Raw genomic sequence first — 18601 nt, forward strand, 5'->3', positions numbered from 1 at the left:
CAAGAAGTAACCTTTCCTGTCCCGAGACATTAGGATTCGAGAGTTGTTTTTTATTGCAGTGTAACCCAGCCTATTTTGTCTGGTATATCCATAATAAATGAAAAACTATATATCGTCTTCAAACCAATTATCCCGATGTTGTTCTTGTGTCCTAGAGAATACAAGCTGACCATAGATGACACCAATTCATGGGAGACCAAGTGTGTCTTAGCTCTGCCACATTCACTTTTGTGGCCTGGTTTAAAGAGAAGCGCATGCTTCCCTGAGAACTGGCTTAGCCTTTGCATTAAACATCAGGCTGCTTCCTCTACCGCATGGCAGGTTTTCATCTCCTCTGAATAATTTTTTAGCAACTTGAGAAACTGCAATCCAAACATATAGTATTTTTGGCTGGAAATTAAAACACGTCACTTTTAAAACATAAGCAGCATGCCCTGAATGTTTATGGTAAAAAGCTCACTCCTGGCCAGACTGCAAAGCTCACATTACCGAGAGGCAAACCCTGGAGCATGCTAGCAGTTTGCATCCCAGTTCGTCCTTCCTACACAGTGCAGTGACTGTGAATCATTTCTCCTCTGGCACATGAACTTCCAGGCTTTATGACTCCTTCTTATCAAAGAGTGACTATCTAGAATTTCCCCTTGCTGTAAGGGGATGGTGATAGAGATGGGAACAAAGGTTTCTGTCCAGTATTCTGCCTTTGTGAGGAGCCAAAGATCTCAGTTCACAGGAAATTTCCGAAAGTACTGCACAAAAGGCCCTGGCCTTGGAGACTTTGGAAGCGGGTATGGTTCTCTTTCACACTCAGTCGTTACATCCATTTGTTAATACCCATGATGAGCAAGTTTCTACCAAAGGCTTTGTGAGGGACCCAAATACAAAGATACTCCCTGAGTCTCAGGAGCCTACAGCTGGACATTTGAGACATTAGATAACATGGGTCACAAAAGAGACGCGCCACTTCATGGGAATTTAGAAGAAAGAGATGTATCAGAGGGTCTGAGAATGGGAAAGGGAAGACATGAACATTTGGGACTCCCTATTATCTACTCTTCACCTCTACCACACTCTCATGAAGAGGCAAGTCACGTATGTATTAAACAAGGAAACACATTTTAGATATTGGGGTCAAGCAACTGCTGGGAGAGTTACGTTTCACCCACAGCTTCACTTAATTCTCAATGCATTGTCAAATGCCTTCACCTCCCCAAGCCATGACTTATCCATCTATAAAATGGAGGTAGAACAAAAGTCCTGACCTCATAGAGTTATTCTGAGGATTAAATGTAATCACTATGGAAAAACAGTCCTTTGTCTGGCACACAGTAAGTGAACTGTTCCATAAAGCTGAGGATTAAGCGAGATAATGAAGTGTGTAGCAGGATGACTGGACACAGATCTCAATGCGTGTGAATGCGGCTGCTGTTGATGGTGGCGTGGTGCTGATGATGACGAGATGGCGAAGACGACGGCTCTGGCATCACTGACATAGTTCATGTGACACACCCTTGGTTGCTGCCACAAAGTAAGAAGGGGTATTTGTTTTGGCCAGCACACACTTCTGGTTAAATTAAGAGTGTTTGGGATGCAACAAGTGAAGGAAATATGGAGAATGATGATCCATCCCTACCAGAATTAGCACACTAAGAAAATACATTTTCAAGGCATTGCTTCTTTATGTGACTTCTTAAAATGTTGGTTGGCGACAAAGCCAGAATTCTCTTATCAAAATGAAATCTGTAGAATACAATTTTCAGCTCAAACAATGTGGTTTATACAAAGCGCCACCCTTGCATGTCAGATGAGGAAATACAAAACTGTTCTATAATGGATATATTGTTTGCACACAAAAAGCCTTCTGAATCCATGTTTCATGCCAGGCCTCATTTGGCATCGTCAGTAAAAGGGGAAAATGCTCTCTTCTCCAGAGGAAACCCCAAAGGAGACCTCACCACCGAATTAACTGTCCCCTTTGTTCTTAACAAAATGTCAGAAGACCACACCTACCTCTTTGTTCTCGGGACTCCGGGTCTCTGGGAGACAAGGACCTGGCTCTGATCACCACTGATCCTTTTCACTGGACTGAGAAGACTTTGCATTACTTCCATGGGTGATGAAGTCCATACTTCAAAAGTGCACTGAGAGCCCTCTAAGTGCTCAGCATTGGTCTAGGCACTCAGGGAGTGTAAGAGGGGGTAAGACTCAGGCTTGACCTTGAAGCACTTACCGCTCGCTAGTGTGAGGGAAACGACAAGCCCATGAAGCCAAGCCAAATTCGTGCTGTCACTAGACAGCCACGGAACCAGCATCTTTTGCCATGTCTTTGCAGCACGTCGACTGTGCTCCAGGTGTGATGCTAAGAAAAGAAGAGAGAACCGCAAGAAGGCACACTTCTGTCTTAGGAAGGCCAGGGCCCCGGTCCTTTAGGAAGTCACCTGAATGAGAGAGAGAACATCAAACTGAGAATCAGAGAACAGTTTTTGGAAGGGTTTTAAAAGCACCAGGATCCAACATTATAGCTAAAGTCAGATCAGTGGCTGTAATCATTACCACTCAGTGGATTTATGGCCTGTTATTCAGCTTATAGCCACTGCAGACCACTCTATATTTTGGGACTGTCAGCATTCAGCCCTTCCTTCCCTTCAACTCCTTGGGTTCCGATGAGAATTCATAAAGATTTGGTTGGGGCAAGGACAAAACTCCCTGTAAGGGATACAGGGAGCTTCATCATTTCCCTCTCTAGCCAGGCTCAGTTCTCCGAGAAAGGCCTGTCTGAGAGGGGGACATTTGAAGGACTTCAATCAGGTTCATAGCAGGAAGAAGAATCTCCCAGGGTAAACAAACAGCAGTCCTGTGGTGTGAAGTTGGGACAAGTTTGCTGAGTTCAGGGAACTCGGAGTACAGTAGGAATAGTGTAGGTGAGAGCAGAGGAGTAGGCTTCAGCTACAAGGGGGCTGAAGTGAGGAAGTGAGGAAGTGGGCGCTACCATCCCATTGTTTAAACTATTCCTTGGGCAGCTAGGTAGGGGGTGAACTGGAAAGGCAAGAAGGGAAGCAAGGAAACTAGCTTAGGGGACTATTGCCGTGGGTCAGGGGTGAGACCACGATGCCAGGGTAGCGTCAGTGACATCGGAGAAAAGGAGGTGGATTCAGGCTCTAGCTTGTAGGTGACAATTGACTGTGCTCACTGATGTGAGAGGGAGGGAAGGAAGAATCCCGAGTGATTCCTGGCTTTGCAGGCTGAGCAAGGGGTAATGCTTTAGTGAGGAAGAGTGGTTGTTAGGTAATGGCATCACCTAGGCATCGCGAGGAAGGCCAAGTTTTGGCAAAGAAAAGGCTAGAGTTTTGTTCTGAGAAGCGAAGCCTTGCAGTGTCTCTGAGACACCCAAGCAGAGCCATCAAGCAGGGATTCACTACACGATTCTACGAGCTGGTGCACAGTAAAGGGCTAGAGAGGCACATTTGGAAGTCCTTGGCATATAGGTGGTATTTACAGCCAAGGAATGGATCAAGGTCACTTTAGGAGAGAGGCAGAGAGAGGCAAAGTTCCGAAGACTGAGCCTTGAGGTATTCTGACAAGAAAATCCGAAATGTGCCTTCTCTTTTTGCACCCACGGGCCCCCCTGCACGGCAGGATAAACTGCAGAGGGAAAAGCCGAACCTTTAGGACCATTTTAACCTAATTTGAATATTGTATGTACATAATTAAAAACATTTGGCCCCAAAGATTAATAACTCCTTCTACATCTTTCGTTGACAGGCGCTCTGATTTGCCGGGCGGGGCGGGCGGGCGGGGCTTTCTGAGTTGATTAACACCTCCACGTTGCTTTGAGCAAAGTGTGGAGCGGCGACAGAAAATGCCACATTGCAGATGCCTGACTCGGGGATGGGACTCTGACTTCACGCCTCCCGATAGAGGCAGAGACTCACTTCTGACGGAGGGAAAGTATTACAAAAATATATATGTAACACATATTCTATTCCTGATTTAGGTCTATAATCTTATGAGCCAGACTGTAATGAATAAAGTTATAATTAGCTGTAGATGAAGAACACGCGGCCGTGTTTTCTAGGGTGCACTTGAGGGCTCCGGTCCAATCTGCACATTTACAAGCTGTGCTATTTGCATCGACTTCTACAGACTCCACTCAGAGACAGAAGAGGCTGCATTATTGATTACAGAGTGTGCATCTTGCTTATCTCTCTACTACACCCTGCGGGGTGTGCAAATGCAGGAGGAGGGAACAGCCAGGAAATCCGGAAAACACTACCCCATCCTCACAGAATATTCCCTAAATAGTAGCTTTGATGTTTAATCTATGCCAGAAAACCTCTGGCATCCCCCACCCACCCCCTAACAAGATTTATAGGCTTGGACTAATTGGATGTAAATTGACGTACATTGCTGAGACAGGGTTGTGTGACCTTAGACAAGTCACTTCCCTTCTCTGGAACCTAGTTTTGCATCTAGAAACTGAAAGCATGAGTTTGAATAGTTCTGGCTTCACCATCCAAGGATCTATGACTCTATCAAAATAAATCCAAATAGGATGTCACAGGGCAAACTCTTGCAGGACAAGGACTTACCCACACTGCCAAGGAGCCCAGCCCCCACACACCTCCTCTGTGTATACGACATGCTATGCAAAAGTGCATGGCTAAATGTTTAACAACTAGCTGTCAGGTGAAAAAATTCTGACTTGTAGTGTTGGCCAATTTCTGTGGTGTAAACACTCCCACCACGGTAGATTGCAACCTATCAACATGATGTCATTGAATATGGGTTGGGAACAATGTACGTACTCAATTCTCATAAGCCAGCCGTCTGACCAAGTATAGCACCCTATTCATGGTTTGCATTGGGAATAACTGATAAGTCATCTCCTCTCTCTTCTCTTCTGCCTCCTCTGGTCAAAAGACTAAGTAGCGGTCAATTGTTGCACATGTGACTAGAAGGCTTTGGTCTTCTGGAATTCCCTCCTGAAATGTGGTATTGAGGTGACTGCAGCTTCAAGGTGGAAGGATCTTAAACAAAATATCCAGGGTCTAAATTCTGGTCCTCACACCAGCTGTGTGGCCTTGATCAAGTGGTTTAACCTCTCTGTGTTATATGTAAGTGGGCATAGTAAGTATCCCTGTTTCCCAGCTATGTCAGCCAACTCTGGCTGCCATAACAAAATACTCTATACTTAGCGGCTGAAACAATGGAGATACGTCTCCTCACAGTTCTGGAGGCTGAAAATCCAGGAAGAGAGTGCCAACGTGGTTAGGTTCAGGTTATGGGCCTTCTTCCTGGTTTGGAGACATTCACCTTCTTGTTGTGTCCTCAAACGGCATCTAAAGTACTGGTATCCCTTTCTTGTCTTATAAGGACATCAACTGGATCAGACCAAGGCCCTACCCTTCTGACCTCATTTAACATTTGTCCCCTCCTTATAACAGGTGCTACTTACAGTACAGTTATGTAGGGTGGGGAGGTTAGGGATCCAGCATATAATTCATTCTATAGCTGTGAGAGTATTGTAAAGATTAACTGAGGTAATATAGGAAACATGCCTATTACATGGTAAGTACTCAGTATTGTATTAGCCATTACTATAGTGTAATATTATAGCATAATTTAGACATTATTCTACATTTAAAAAAAGATATCTATCAATTTGAGTTTGACCCACAGAACCAAAGATAAGAGTAGAAAGAAAGAAAAGAAAAGTAATTTTGGAACAAATTGACAAGGGCCTAGGACCCACTCTAGACCAACAAATGTCCACTCTGATGGACAGTTCAATTCGGCCTCAGTCTAGAAGCTCTGCACCTGGATCTGGCACTGTACCCTGAACAAACCACTTTAGAGTTAGAATTCTGAAGAGCTACCTTCTGCATTCTACCAGTTTCTTTCCTGTTTGTGAATGCATGGTTGGTAACCGAACCAGCAGACAGGCCCACACTGCCTCCTGCCTTTCCCACCTGCAATTCCAAGATGTCCCATGCCCTGTGCTGACAGCCAGGCTCTGGGTAGCAGTCCTCCCAGTGTCTGAGTGAGATGGTATCACAGAAAGGGTATGAGATGGTATCCAGTCTGCTGCAACATTCTGTGGCTGCCTCCCGACCTATCCCCACTCACTCTCCATAACTCCACGTGAGATTTAGTAAGGAATCATGTGAGGAAAGAGAGGAGGAAGTTGGAGAAGGGGGAAAGTAAGAAAGGGGGGAAAGTAAGAAAGGAGGGAAAGGAAAGTCGATTTCTTTTAGCATCTCCTAGTTGCCAGGCATGGTGCCACATGCTTTGTGTCCATTTCAATTCCAATAAATTCTCTCATCCACCCTTGGCAAAGTTCTATAGATAAGGAAATCAACACCCTGGGATGGTCACCAGTTCAGTGGCACACAGCTGGTACAGGTAGAGGGGCTGGGATGTGAACCTGATTCCTTGGCTACTCCAGAACTCCTCCAGCTGGTCTTCACTCAGCCTACTTGGAGTAATCAAATAAAAACAAGATGGCCAAGATAGTTCTGATTTGGGACAGCTGAACCTAGTGGTCAGGTGACCCCAAAAATCTTGTTCGAGGCAGCCCAAAGCCATTATTTACCAACATTCCATAGAGGTTTAATCAATTTAATACTAAAAAGACAACCAAATTCAAGAATGGGCAGAGAATTTAAATAACCATTTCTCTAAAGGACATAAACAAACAGCCAACAAACATATGAAAACATGCTCAACATCTCTTTTATAATAATACTACCAAGTAATAACTGTAAAAGGTAAATGTTGGTGGGGACATAGAGAAATTGGAACCCTTTTTCGTACTGATAAGATGGGTCATTGTCATTGCCCAAATGGTTTAGTCGTTCCTCAAAAAGTTAAATACAATTTCCATAAAGCCCATTAATTCTATTTCTAGGTATAGATCCAAAAGAAAACAAGCACTCAAGCACTTGTTTACCAATGTTTATAAAAGCACCATTTATAGAAGCACTGTTTCTATGTATATCAATGTTTATAGAAGTATTATTCCCTTAGCAAAAGATGGAAGTGACCCAAATGTCCATCAGCATATGAACAGACAATGTAGTCCAGCTGTACATTGGAATATTATTCAGTCATGAAAAGGAATGAAGTGTTGACCCATTCTACAAAGTGAGTGAACCTTGAAAATATGCCAAGTGCAAGAAGCCAGGCACAAATGGTCATACGCTGTATGACACCATTTATATGAAATGTTCAGAATAGGTAAATCCAAGAGATGAAAATCAAATTAATGGTAACCAGGGTCTGGGGGTTCAGTGAGGAATGGAAGTGACTGCTAATGGATACAGGGTTTTCTTTGGAGGTGATAAAAATATTTTGGAACTTGCTATAGATAGTGGTGTAGAATATTGTGAATACAATAATGTTAATTGTACAGTGCACAAAGATCAATTTTGTGTTATATGAATTTTACTCCCTCTTTTGGAGTTTTAGTTAATTTTTAAAGAAAAGCATATTAACTCTTTATAAGGAACTCAGAGCTCCACTCAAAAGTGAAGGCTCCTAGGTTCTTTTCTTAATCAAAAAGTTCCAGGGCAGGATGAAAAAGAAGACTGCAGGCCTCTCATGCTCAAGGAGCAGGCTGGGACTTTACCTGCTTTATTTCATTAAATTTCTGCACTTTCTGGCATATGATACTTCCTTTGTGCTTATCTCCACTCTGCTTGATTTTCTCAACAACCCTGGGAAACACATGTCAAGCCTGTTACTTTCACTTACAGATGGGGAAACTGAGACTCAGTATCAGGTCTGGGTGTGGAACCCAAGCCACCTGACTCTGCTGTCAGCAGCATCCCATCTGATTCCCTTACAGTTGCGGCTATCTCAGCGTGGTCCTGGGCATGGGCTGGGGGTCTTGATGCTCAGCCAACAGCATCCTCTCTCAGCTCTCTCTTACCTGCCCTATAGCCAACAAGGCAGACCTCTGGCCCCCTTAAGTATAAATGCTCCTCTCCACAACACTTGGTATAGTAATTTATTCATCTGAAGAAAGAAACTGTCCTTGCTGAGGCCAGGAATGACCTGGGTCAGAACTTCCAGAATGGTTAGTGGTGTCTCTGTCCTTGGTGGTCTGGGGTCCTGTTGATTTGGAGAATTCCTTTACTATATTCACTGTGGTCTCCTAAAAGCTGCCCTGCATTCTCAGTGGTAAGCTGGGTGTGCTGGCTGATCACACAGGGTCAGAGGGGACCTTCTCTCTCCCAGTCTCTGCTGACAACCCACATAATGCTCCACAAGCCTTGCCTCCTTGCAGGGCCTCGATTTGTCTGTGTAGAATGAGGGGGATGTGTTTCCAACTTTAAAATGTCGATGATTCTCCCTCAGCACCTTAACATTTGCTGAGGAACTTGGCAATGTGATGCGGGTATAGGTGTCCTCAAAAGTTGTGCATGAATCAGATCGTCGTTATGAAACCACACTTGTGTGAAACAGGGAACTGCCATGTATTGTGAATAACTAGCCTTTCATCCATTATGAGCTTGTAGATGTTTACAGAAGTCTGGAAAGGAAAGAAGGAGGAGGAGAAAGAAGGAAAGAGGAAGTGGCTAGACATGGCAATCAGGAGTTGGACGTTACAAGTTTGGAGCTGGCATTTCTGCTCTTCCTCTCGCTAGCAGCATGACCCTGGACAAGTCACTTGACTGCTCAGCTTCATTTTCTCACCCGTAAATAGGATTTAAATATCTACCAATTAATTACTGTATTAGAAGGGCTTGAATGCATTGCACTTAGTAAGCACTCCATAAAATATAAAGTATTAAGCAACAAAAAAGAATTGCAGGACAGTCTCTGGGAGAACAGAAGAGAAATCTTGACTGAATTCCACTAAGCATGAACCAGACATTTTCAACTACATGACTGCAGAACTGTGGAAAAGTTGATCATGAAACTAAAAGATGAGGATCCTTTTTCTTTCTCAAATTTTGGGACAAAGAGGCAAACATGGGATCTGCTTCGGGTTACCCAGCTTCCAGATGCTGCCACTCTGCTCGCTTTGAAACACATCCCAAAACAACCAGATCTTGATGAAGAGCCACCCCCCACCCCACCTGGGACCCACAGAACACACCGACTTGCAGAAAGACACACAAAAGCACATGGGCATAGATCTTGATGAAGAGCCACCCCCCACCCCACCTGGGACCCACAGAACACACCGACTTGCAGAAAGACACACAAAAGCACATGGGCACGCACACTCACAAAGCATTTTCAATGCTCCCTTGCACACCTCCTGCACACCCTCCTGCATACCCAACGAGGTTTGGACAGTCAAGGTCGACACTTCTCCTTGTGAGAATAAAAGCCGTTACCCTTTCATCGCTGAATTGATTATCGCAGCATTATGTTCCCTTGACCTCCCCACGCCCCAGCTGGGTCCAGTTCCTCTGTTCCCTGCTGCCAGAGCCCCGTGCTCCTTGCCTGCATGGTGCTCAGCATAGGTTCTCATCATATATGGATGTGCATGATTATTTAATTAGTGTCTCCTTCCCTGCCTAGACTTTCTGCAGCTTCCGAGCATGCAGAACTAAGTCTGTTTGGCCCCTCCTGCACTGAGTACCAAGCCTGGCAAACAGTAAGTGTTTAATAAATACACACTGAAATAAATGAATGAGCACATAACAGTGAGTCTTCAAATCCAAGATCTCTTTGCATCAGGACTCCCTCCAATCCCTGCCAAACCCTGAGCTTGCACAGAGCCCTTGCCCAGCCTCTACCTTGCTCTGGCCTCTGCCCTCTACTTCTGTTACGCCACCTCCCTGGCCAGGTGAGGCCCCCGTTCTGGAGTCCAGAACAGCCACCTCAGCAGTGATGCTCTAGGCGTCTCTTCCAAAGGGTGGGCAGGAATCCCAGTTTGGCCTCCCCAGCTCCTAGCTGAGGTCTCAGGGTCTACTGCAATTAGTATACAACTACTCCCAAGGGGTCCTCGGGCCGGTGACCTCCTTCCCTTTCTCTACCTGCCACCCTCAGCACATTCCCACCCTTCTTTATTCCCTTGGCGCAGGCCTCAGATTCCCTTGAACATTATTTACATTTCTGCCCTTCCTCAGGGGACTCTGTTGGCCTCTGTAATAAATAGAACATGTGCTGCTGCTCTCCCCCAACCCCAGAGCAACACTGGGGATCTTGGAGCGCTCTGGCTTCCTCTCTACACAGGCCTTATGGTCAGACCTGCCCCTTCCACACCGCCCTGGCCCCCGAGTCATTGTCTGATCCACTCCCAGGAGCCCGGCCCGTCCTGCGCCCTCCCCCTCATTAACTCAGAGGCCATCATGCTCCAGACACACACGACCCAGGCAGCTGCCCAGCTTCCCAGCTCCGAGTGGGCCCAAGGGGTTGATTAGCATATTGTGTGGGGGAAGGGGTCTGGAGTCATCCTTTTTCCTGTTGACACAGAATAACCTCACCTGGAAGCATCCCCTACTCCAGTGGCCAAAGCAGCCAGAGAACCCTCTGATTCTCTCCCCATCTCCCGCTTCCTCCTCTCCATCCTTTTAAAACAGTGCAAACACGGAGGGCAGTAGGAAGCTCGTCAGCCCATCCTCTACTGCTTGCACCCCAAACTCTGCCTCCGTCAGGGCTGGGGGCTCCTGCCCGACCCATGCTTGGTTCTGCCTGGAAAGCCACCAGAATGACAAATCTTTGGACAAATTACTGATTTCTCATCTAATTTACATCCAATTAGTGTGAGTGAAATGAATCATGTGGTCAGCCCCTCAGGGGAAACATTGAGATAACAAATGCCCGGGGCCTCTTTCCTGGGGAACTGACGGGCCCTGGGGGAGTCCATGATTTACCCCTGGGTCAGAGGCCCCCCTCCCTCCCCCAGGCAGGTTATCCAGTCTATAGATCAACCCTGCCCCCTCCCTGCAGCCCAGACAGACCCTGCGGTGAGGTCAGGCTAGTAAGAAACAGGGTGGGTGAAAACCGGATCGTGTATTGAGCCGCCCACAGCACAGGTATACTTCAGTTTGACTGCAGCAATGAAGTTTTGGAGCAAGTGCCAAGTTCTGGGCTGGCAGCCCTCACGCTCAGATTCTCTGCACCCCAGACCTGGGGAAGCAGCCAGTCCCAGGTTTGGAAAGTCCTAATTGGTGTTTTATAGTATGTGATCTTAACTCTCCCAAAAACGTACTTCAGGAGACCGTCATTGCTGTGATCTCTACTTTACAGGAAGGGAAATTGAGGCTGGACAGGGGATGCTCGAGTTTCCTTAGTCAGGAAGCTCAAGGCCAAGGGTTCTGAACATTGGGAGGATGATGCCAGACTCCAAGCACTTGACCATCATGCAATGTCTGTTATGTCCATTTTACAGAGGAGGAGACTGAAGGTCAGAGGGTGACATGAAGCCTCTGCCCAAGGCCCCAGAGGGACCTTGGGCAGACAGGGAAAATCAAGCCCAGTGCTTTCCCTCTGTGTGCAGCCTGATGCTACTCACTGCTCAGGGCAACCGCGGGGCACCTCTCACGTTCAGGGGGCATTCGCAGCTTGAGGATGAAGGTGGATGGATCACCCATTCCATTCCCACTGCCCAGGAAAACCAAGCGTCCCAACACACACCTTGGCGACACTGGGTCATTGCACACGTCTTCATGCATGAAGACTAGCAGACGCAGTTCAGCACTGTTTTTCTAAAACAAGAAAGATGACTTTCTGCCACCGTTTGAAGTGGGAAGCCCGGGTGAGCGGGAGGGTGGGGCGGGGGCAAGGGGTTCTTGTCTGAACAGTGCAGTAGCTGCATGTTTAGGATGAGTTTGATCTTCCTGTGTAAACTTGTTTCTAGTCTGCTATTTAAAACCTGGCATATGGATGGGATCTCAGCTCCCAGTACTGGCAGTCCTTAACATTCACAGCGACTAAATAAAAAGGGAATTTTAAAAACCAAATGCAGTTTTACCCCAGAATGAGGCAAAGAGAGAACTACTAAGAAGTTAACAACTCCTGAACTTGGGCCCAGCCAACCCTCTAAATGTGGGGACCTCTGCAGTGCAGTGCGGGATTAGCAGAGAAGCAGCCCATGTTTACTGAGTACATAATACAAGCCTCGCTCTCTCAACTGGGTCTCAATCCCAAGGTTGGAGTTCGGGTGAAGGGCATGGGCTTCACAGCCAGCCACCAGGGGCCGAAGCCCAGCTCTGTCACTTACTGCTTGGGCACCCTCGGAAAAGTTCTTTACCTCTCTGAGCTTCCTCAGCAGGAAATCATGCTAAAATAGGACCTAACTCACAAGGATGTTGTAAAGATTATGTGAGCTAATGTTTGCAAAGCATGTGGCACGGTGCTCAGCAGATACTAAGTGTGCAAAAAAAAAAAAACCACTGCAGTCATTATCTTCCCATCTGCTGGGGCAGTGAGCGTTGCTTCCCCCACTTTTCAGCTTCTGAAGTTGCAGAGGATGCCACTGGTACCGGAGCGGCGTCCAGCCCATCTCTTTCCAGGGGTGAAGGTAACACGCGGGCCCAGGGATGTGGTGAGCAGAGTGGGAAGAGAGGCCTGGAAGGGCAGGGAGTGAGAATTCTGAAAAGGGAGTTTGGAGAGATGAGGAGGATCCTGGGGACAGGAGACTTAGGTCACAAAAGGGTGCATAGAGTAACTAGGCTCCTAGAGGGAGCAGCCTGGTTAAGTCCTCCCTGGCTCCCCAGTAAAAGTAGCAATTATCAAGGGCTTCCTATGTGCCTCTCAAGCTCCTAAATGCTTTCCAAGGTTTGCTTTGGTTTTTGTTTAAGCCTCAAAATGACTGAGTTTACTGCCTCCACCAGCACAGGCCTTGGCACCAGGGGGCGTCCTGTGGCAGAGAAGAAAGAATTGTACCCAAGGGGAGAGCAGAGATGGCCCCTTTGCCCTAAGTAGACGATAGAGTCAGTCGTAAACCTGGGGCCAGCACACTGGGACAGAGGCCCCCAAGATCCCCCCAAGAAGCAAACAAACTGGAACAACCAGCGAGAGCCCATTTCTTGACCGCCCCCACAGAGGGCACTACCACTCCCTAGATGTGTGACCTCAGTTTCCTGGTCTGCACAATAGGAAGCTCATGAAAGCAACACCAGAAAGTCATCCATGAGGATGGAGTGACACAGCCAGAACTGTGTTTGACACAGAGCTCTCACCTCGGCAGTTGTTGCTACCAATGAGGAAACTGAGGCTCAGGGTGCTTGTCTCACTGAGCGGCACCAGAGGAGATCAATATCAAAAACGTTTAATTTGAGCACTGCTTAACTAACTGGGCTGGAAACAGGCCATAGGTGTTGCTAGGAGATTTGTCTAGGTGTCTGCACAGGGAATCCAGCAATTTGAGGACCAAGACCCCAGAGGTGTTTGGGGTTATCTTTGACTCACTGGTCCCCAAACACACAAAGCTCCCCTGCCTCTCAGGGACTGCCTCCCAGCTGCCTCCCATCCCAGGTCCTACTCCTCCAGAGCATCCCTTGGGAGGAAGAACTTCATCCTGACTTGGAGATTTGCCCTGGGCGCCGAGGACGCGCCAGCTCGGAGCTCCTGCCTCAGAGCCTGCCACCGTCAAGACTTATGGCTGGCTCATCTCTCCCCCTCGCTGGGTCTGGCTACATCACTTATCTCCCCGACGCTGACCTGCCAGCAGCTGCAGGAGGCTCTCTCCGGTAAGATTTGATTAATGAGGTTCAGCAGCAACAAATCAGTCTTATGGAGCAGCCCTCCCCTCTCGGGGACACACTCACAACAGCGGCTGCATACAAACCGCCCAGCGGGTGTGGGGCAGCTCCTAGGCCTGCTTGTCAGCAGCCCCTGGTTCTGCACCCCAGTTCCAGCTCCGAGAGCCAGACTGGCTGGACTCACACCTGTCAACAGCACAGGTGTGCCCAAACACAAGCAGGAGGTGCTCGCTTCTGCCCCGTTATGTTTAAGAGAATAATAGAATCCTCCTATCAGGATGCATAATCACAGCCACTGTTTGTGGATTTGCTGTAGATGAGGCACTTTGTGGGCTTATTTAATCAACAGCCCTATGGAATGTGGCTATTACTGTTCCCCTTTTACAGGTGAAAAAACTGAGGTGTAAGTGGGCTGGTAATTTGCCCAAAGTCATGTAGTTAGAAAAGGGCAAAAGCTGGAATGTGAACCTCAGCATTCTGGCTTTTAATTATACTTCTTCATGTGTTTCAAGTTTTGCATCTTTGGAAATATGATGAATCTGATGATGATTCTCCTTGGGAAAATGCACACGCTATCCACACATTGCCAGACAACTTCCGCATGTGCAGGTGCACCTACCTTCAACTCACCCACAGTCCTGACAACTCCACTCTCATTCTCTGCAAAACTTAGACCCAATCTTTCCCCTCCGAGCCTCAGTCTCTCCTGTAAGGAGAGCCCATCTGGAGAGTCTCCTGGGAGGACAGCCCACCTGCAAGAGCCCATCCTTATCCTACTCCAGGTCAGATGCACCAACCCAAGTTCTGCTTCCCAATCTCATCTGCTCATTGCCATTTGGAAAGTTCATGTGCTGGGAAAGAACTGCTGTTTTTCTCTCTGAGTTTCCAACCACTATATGTGCATCACCCCACCCCTTCTCCTTACCCAGACTGTTTTATTGGAACTGTTTGTTTCTCAAGTAGTTACAGGAAGTCTGTGGCACATCAAGGTCTATCCACTTCTTTGTAGTATAATCTACACATCATTCAAGTACATGTCCCTCCAGCCATTGGTGACCCCATGTCACCTTCCTGGAACACTTTTCGAAGTGGGCACCCGGCTCAGCTGCTCCTTGTCCCATACACTTCCTCTTGCCCCTGGACCACCAGGTCTGATCCACACCTTTTCCTTGCAAGCCCAAGGGCTTCGGACCTTCCTCTTCTGTTCTCCTCTTTACCTTCCCCAAAGCCCTCACATCCCAGAAACATTTGTCAGGGATTTGCCAATAGTCACTTTTTCATCTGCCGGGGCAAGAGTCATCTTTGCATATAGATGTTTTGTAATAGATGTTGCATTGATTATGTAAAGTTCTTTTGGGAATCGGCTGGCCATTTCTGGGTCTTCACTGACCAACTCCACCTCCAACACACATCTTGGATCTCCTGGGTCAGCAGTGCTAAGCCACCTGGGCCAGAAGCTGAGGGGTGAGAGTTTAGCCCCAGCTGTGGCAGAGACAGATGGCTTCACCCATCCAAGATGGATTTGCATGGCCCACTCCACTTTGAATGGGCAGCTGAGGAAGGTTCATGCAAGCTGAGTCTGTTTGCTCCTCAGTCGGAAATTATGAAAGTGACCTTGATGATGAATTTTTTATACACTTTGCAGCATCAAAGCAAAGTGTACTCCTCCATTATGTCATTCTCACCTCACAGTGACCTTGTGTAAGAGGGGTTATTGTTATACCCACTTTACAGATAAGGAAAGTATGGCACTGAGAAAAAACGTGGCCAAGATTACATGGCTTACACATGGCAATTCTGGCCCTAGAACACGATGGAGTGGACAATGACAGCTGTACATTCTCTCTTCCATCATTTTGTTTAAGTGCTCATTTGGGGAGAGGGACATTTATTAGAAGGTGCTCTGAGATGTTCTCCCAAGTTTCAGTGTCCCTGAGGGGCTTCAGGGAGCAGCGCTGTTCTGTGCATTTGTGCTGGGAAGAGGTGTGCCTGCTCCGTGTTGGAGGTTTGGGAGGGGTGGGAAGTGTGTGGGTTTGGTATCTCTGTAGGCTGAGTGTGCACAGGTGTGAGGAAGAGGGTGTGGATGAGGATGTGTGTGCAGGGAAAGGGGCTTAGAGTGTATTTACGGGGGTGTGCTGTGCATGCTGCTGATGGGTGTGAGCCTTCGACTGCTTCCTCCTCTAGTGGATCCCTGTGCACTTTGCCTTCAGGGCCCAAAGCTTGTGGCCTCAGCCTGTCAAGACAAGAAGACCATGTGGCTTATCTTTTGTAGACCCTTTGAGGATGACTATGAACACTTTAACATACAAACCCAGCCCCTCATAAAAGTTTTGCCCTGCAGGTTGAGAATATACCTCAAGTGTTTAGAGTTGGTCTCTCCAAAGGAAGCGCCTTTAGAGTCCATCTTTTGTAGGTGCAGGATATGGTCACAGAAAGGTGAGTTGGAATGAGGCCAAAAGCCCCAGGTGGCAGAGATGTAGCAGGCAGGGAGCATTATGCAAATTCATGTGGAACTAATATCTCCTGCCACTGGGTTAAGGGATTATAGGCTACTTTGTGTGTACACTGAGGCAGCTCAGCAAGGCTGCCAAAGATCTGTGATCTCAAGCAGTGGATCTCAGAGTAAGGTCTATGATTCTTGGCCTGGTGAAGCCCCTTGACTCTTCCTCTGACCAGTCTCCAGCTATTGGATTGCTAAAGTCCAGGGAGGCCTCATCATTGAGTGGCCAAAGGTCTTGAAGTGCAGAGACAGTTCACAGAGAGGCTTGGGGTTCACGCTCCCTCCTCCGTCATGGCCTCTGCCCTTGCTAGCTTCCAAATGTTCCCAGATACTCTGAATATGGCTCCTATACCATGCAAAACACTGATCTGTGGGAGAGAGAGACAAGGTCAAATTGGTGTGTGTGCAATACGCCCAAGCTAGAGGACAGCAGAGTTCCCCTGCCGCCTATTCTCAGGCTGGCATTCCCTGTAGTAACTCTGGAGCTTTCCCTGGAGCTCCTTGCTCTGGATTTCACCTGAACTTGGCCTCTCCACGTGCCAGTTAGAGTCACACCTCCCATTTAACCAGAAGCACATTTTCCAACTTGTTCCTCCACCAGGCTGGGCTCCAAATGCCTCTTGTGGTTGTTTCCCGAAATCAAATCCAACCTCAAAGCGTGAAGATTTGCCATTATTAAAGACGAGCAAAAGCATATGCCCCAGGCTCTGGAGAGAATTTCTAATGAGGATTCCAAAGATCACAGTCGACTCATGAGCTCTTGGAATCCGAAGGGCCTTTAACAGTCCTAGAGCCCTCTAATTACACTCCCTGCACATCCCAGCTGTACCCACCGCCATGCCTGCACTGCTCCCATGACAGAGGTCTGTGTGATGTAGAGGCAGTGTTTAAAGTCAGTGTATAAAGGGGAAAACCAAGCATGATCAAAATTACTCTTATTAATCCCTTAGGAGGGAGACCAATATACAAGCTCTCATCGAGTCCAACATGACTGGGCTTTCCTTCAGCACCAGAACAAATCACTTTTCTTTGGATTAAGCAGTAGATGAGGTTGTTGGCTTGAGCTGAGGGTCCACACTATGTAAAAGAGGTGTGTCTTAGAACACCAGAATCACCCTCAGGGTGATACAGGAAGGAGGTATAGAGAAAATAAAGTCACTGGGGAAACATCATGCTCCATCTGCCATCTTGTGCTTGTCCCTTGAGTGAAATGGGGAGATCAGAATCCCCCACTTTATTCTCCATACAACACTATTTTGTTATTGTTGTTGTTGTTATCATTGTTATGCTGTATGCATACATGCGACTGAATTCAAATACACGAAGTACAGTCTCCCTGGAAAACTCATCCTCTGCATTACAATGTTTGCACCCCTCATGGCTACTTCTGCATCCTAAATAGCATTTCTTCCAGGAGGTACTCTCTGATTACCTCTGCTGGAAGTAGTATCTTCCAACTAAGAACTCCCATACAGGCTTCTTTGATTCATGGCCTGGATTAACATGGCCTGGATTTGTAACAGTTAAACCTTTTCTTTTCTTATATTTAATCACAGCCTCTCTCTGGATGGAGATGCCATTCTGCTCAGAATGAGCACCCAGTTATTTGTGGAGGAGCAATAGAAAACACCCCTCTCAAACCAGTGAGAGGCCAGCAGATACGCCCTGATAACTCTTGTCCCGAGAGACTGTATGGCATGGAAATAATTAAGGAAGCTCTGCTGCAGGCCTGAACCTAAAACATGCCTATGTGGGTGTCAGCAATTCTATATGCCCCAATACAGGTGACTCTGAGGATCAGCTTTCCCCTTTACCAGGTCCCTCCGGTACTGGGATTCCTGTTTTCTTCCAGAATCCTGGCACCCAGCTCTGAACTGCACATTGCGGGCTAAGCCCCACTGCTTTCTCCTTTGCCACCCACTTCCCTGTGATCAAGGTCTGTCTCATGCCTCTAGTGGGATGGGGCTCATAGATCTGCAAATCCTACCTCAGCCTCTTCAATACTGGCCTGACCACTGACACACTGTTTAACTGCTCTGAGCTTGGTTGCTTCATCTGTAAAATCAGGATGATGACAAAGGTTTGCAGACACAAGGTTAATGGCCTATGAGTAGTAGGAGACTAGGTTCAGATCTCAGTTAGCTGGAATTTGGACCAATGTAGATAGCACTTAAAAGCAGGTCAGACTAAGGATTGACTCTTAGATCTTGAACTTATTCACCTGCTGTGTGATTCTGGGAAATTTACTTAACATCTCGGCTTCCTATTCTTCACCAATAATATATGGATAAAAATAGTACCGCATCCATGGGGCAGCTTTGTGCTGAAAGGAGATAACTCACATTAACAGCTTAGCACAGTGCCTGGTATTTAATCAGGACTCGAAACTGTGATCCATTAATTATTGGCAATTACTAATTATGTCAGTGGACTGGTAGGA

This window comes from Chinchilla lanigera, unplaced genomic scaffold, assembly GCF_000276665.1.
Source record: "Chinchilla lanigera isolate Chin_1 unplaced genomic scaffold, ChiLan1.0 scaffold00051, whole genome shotgun sequence".
Taxonomy (NCBI): domain Eukaryota; kingdom Metazoa; phylum Chordata; class Mammalia; order Rodentia; family Chinchillidae; genus Chinchilla; species Chinchilla lanigera.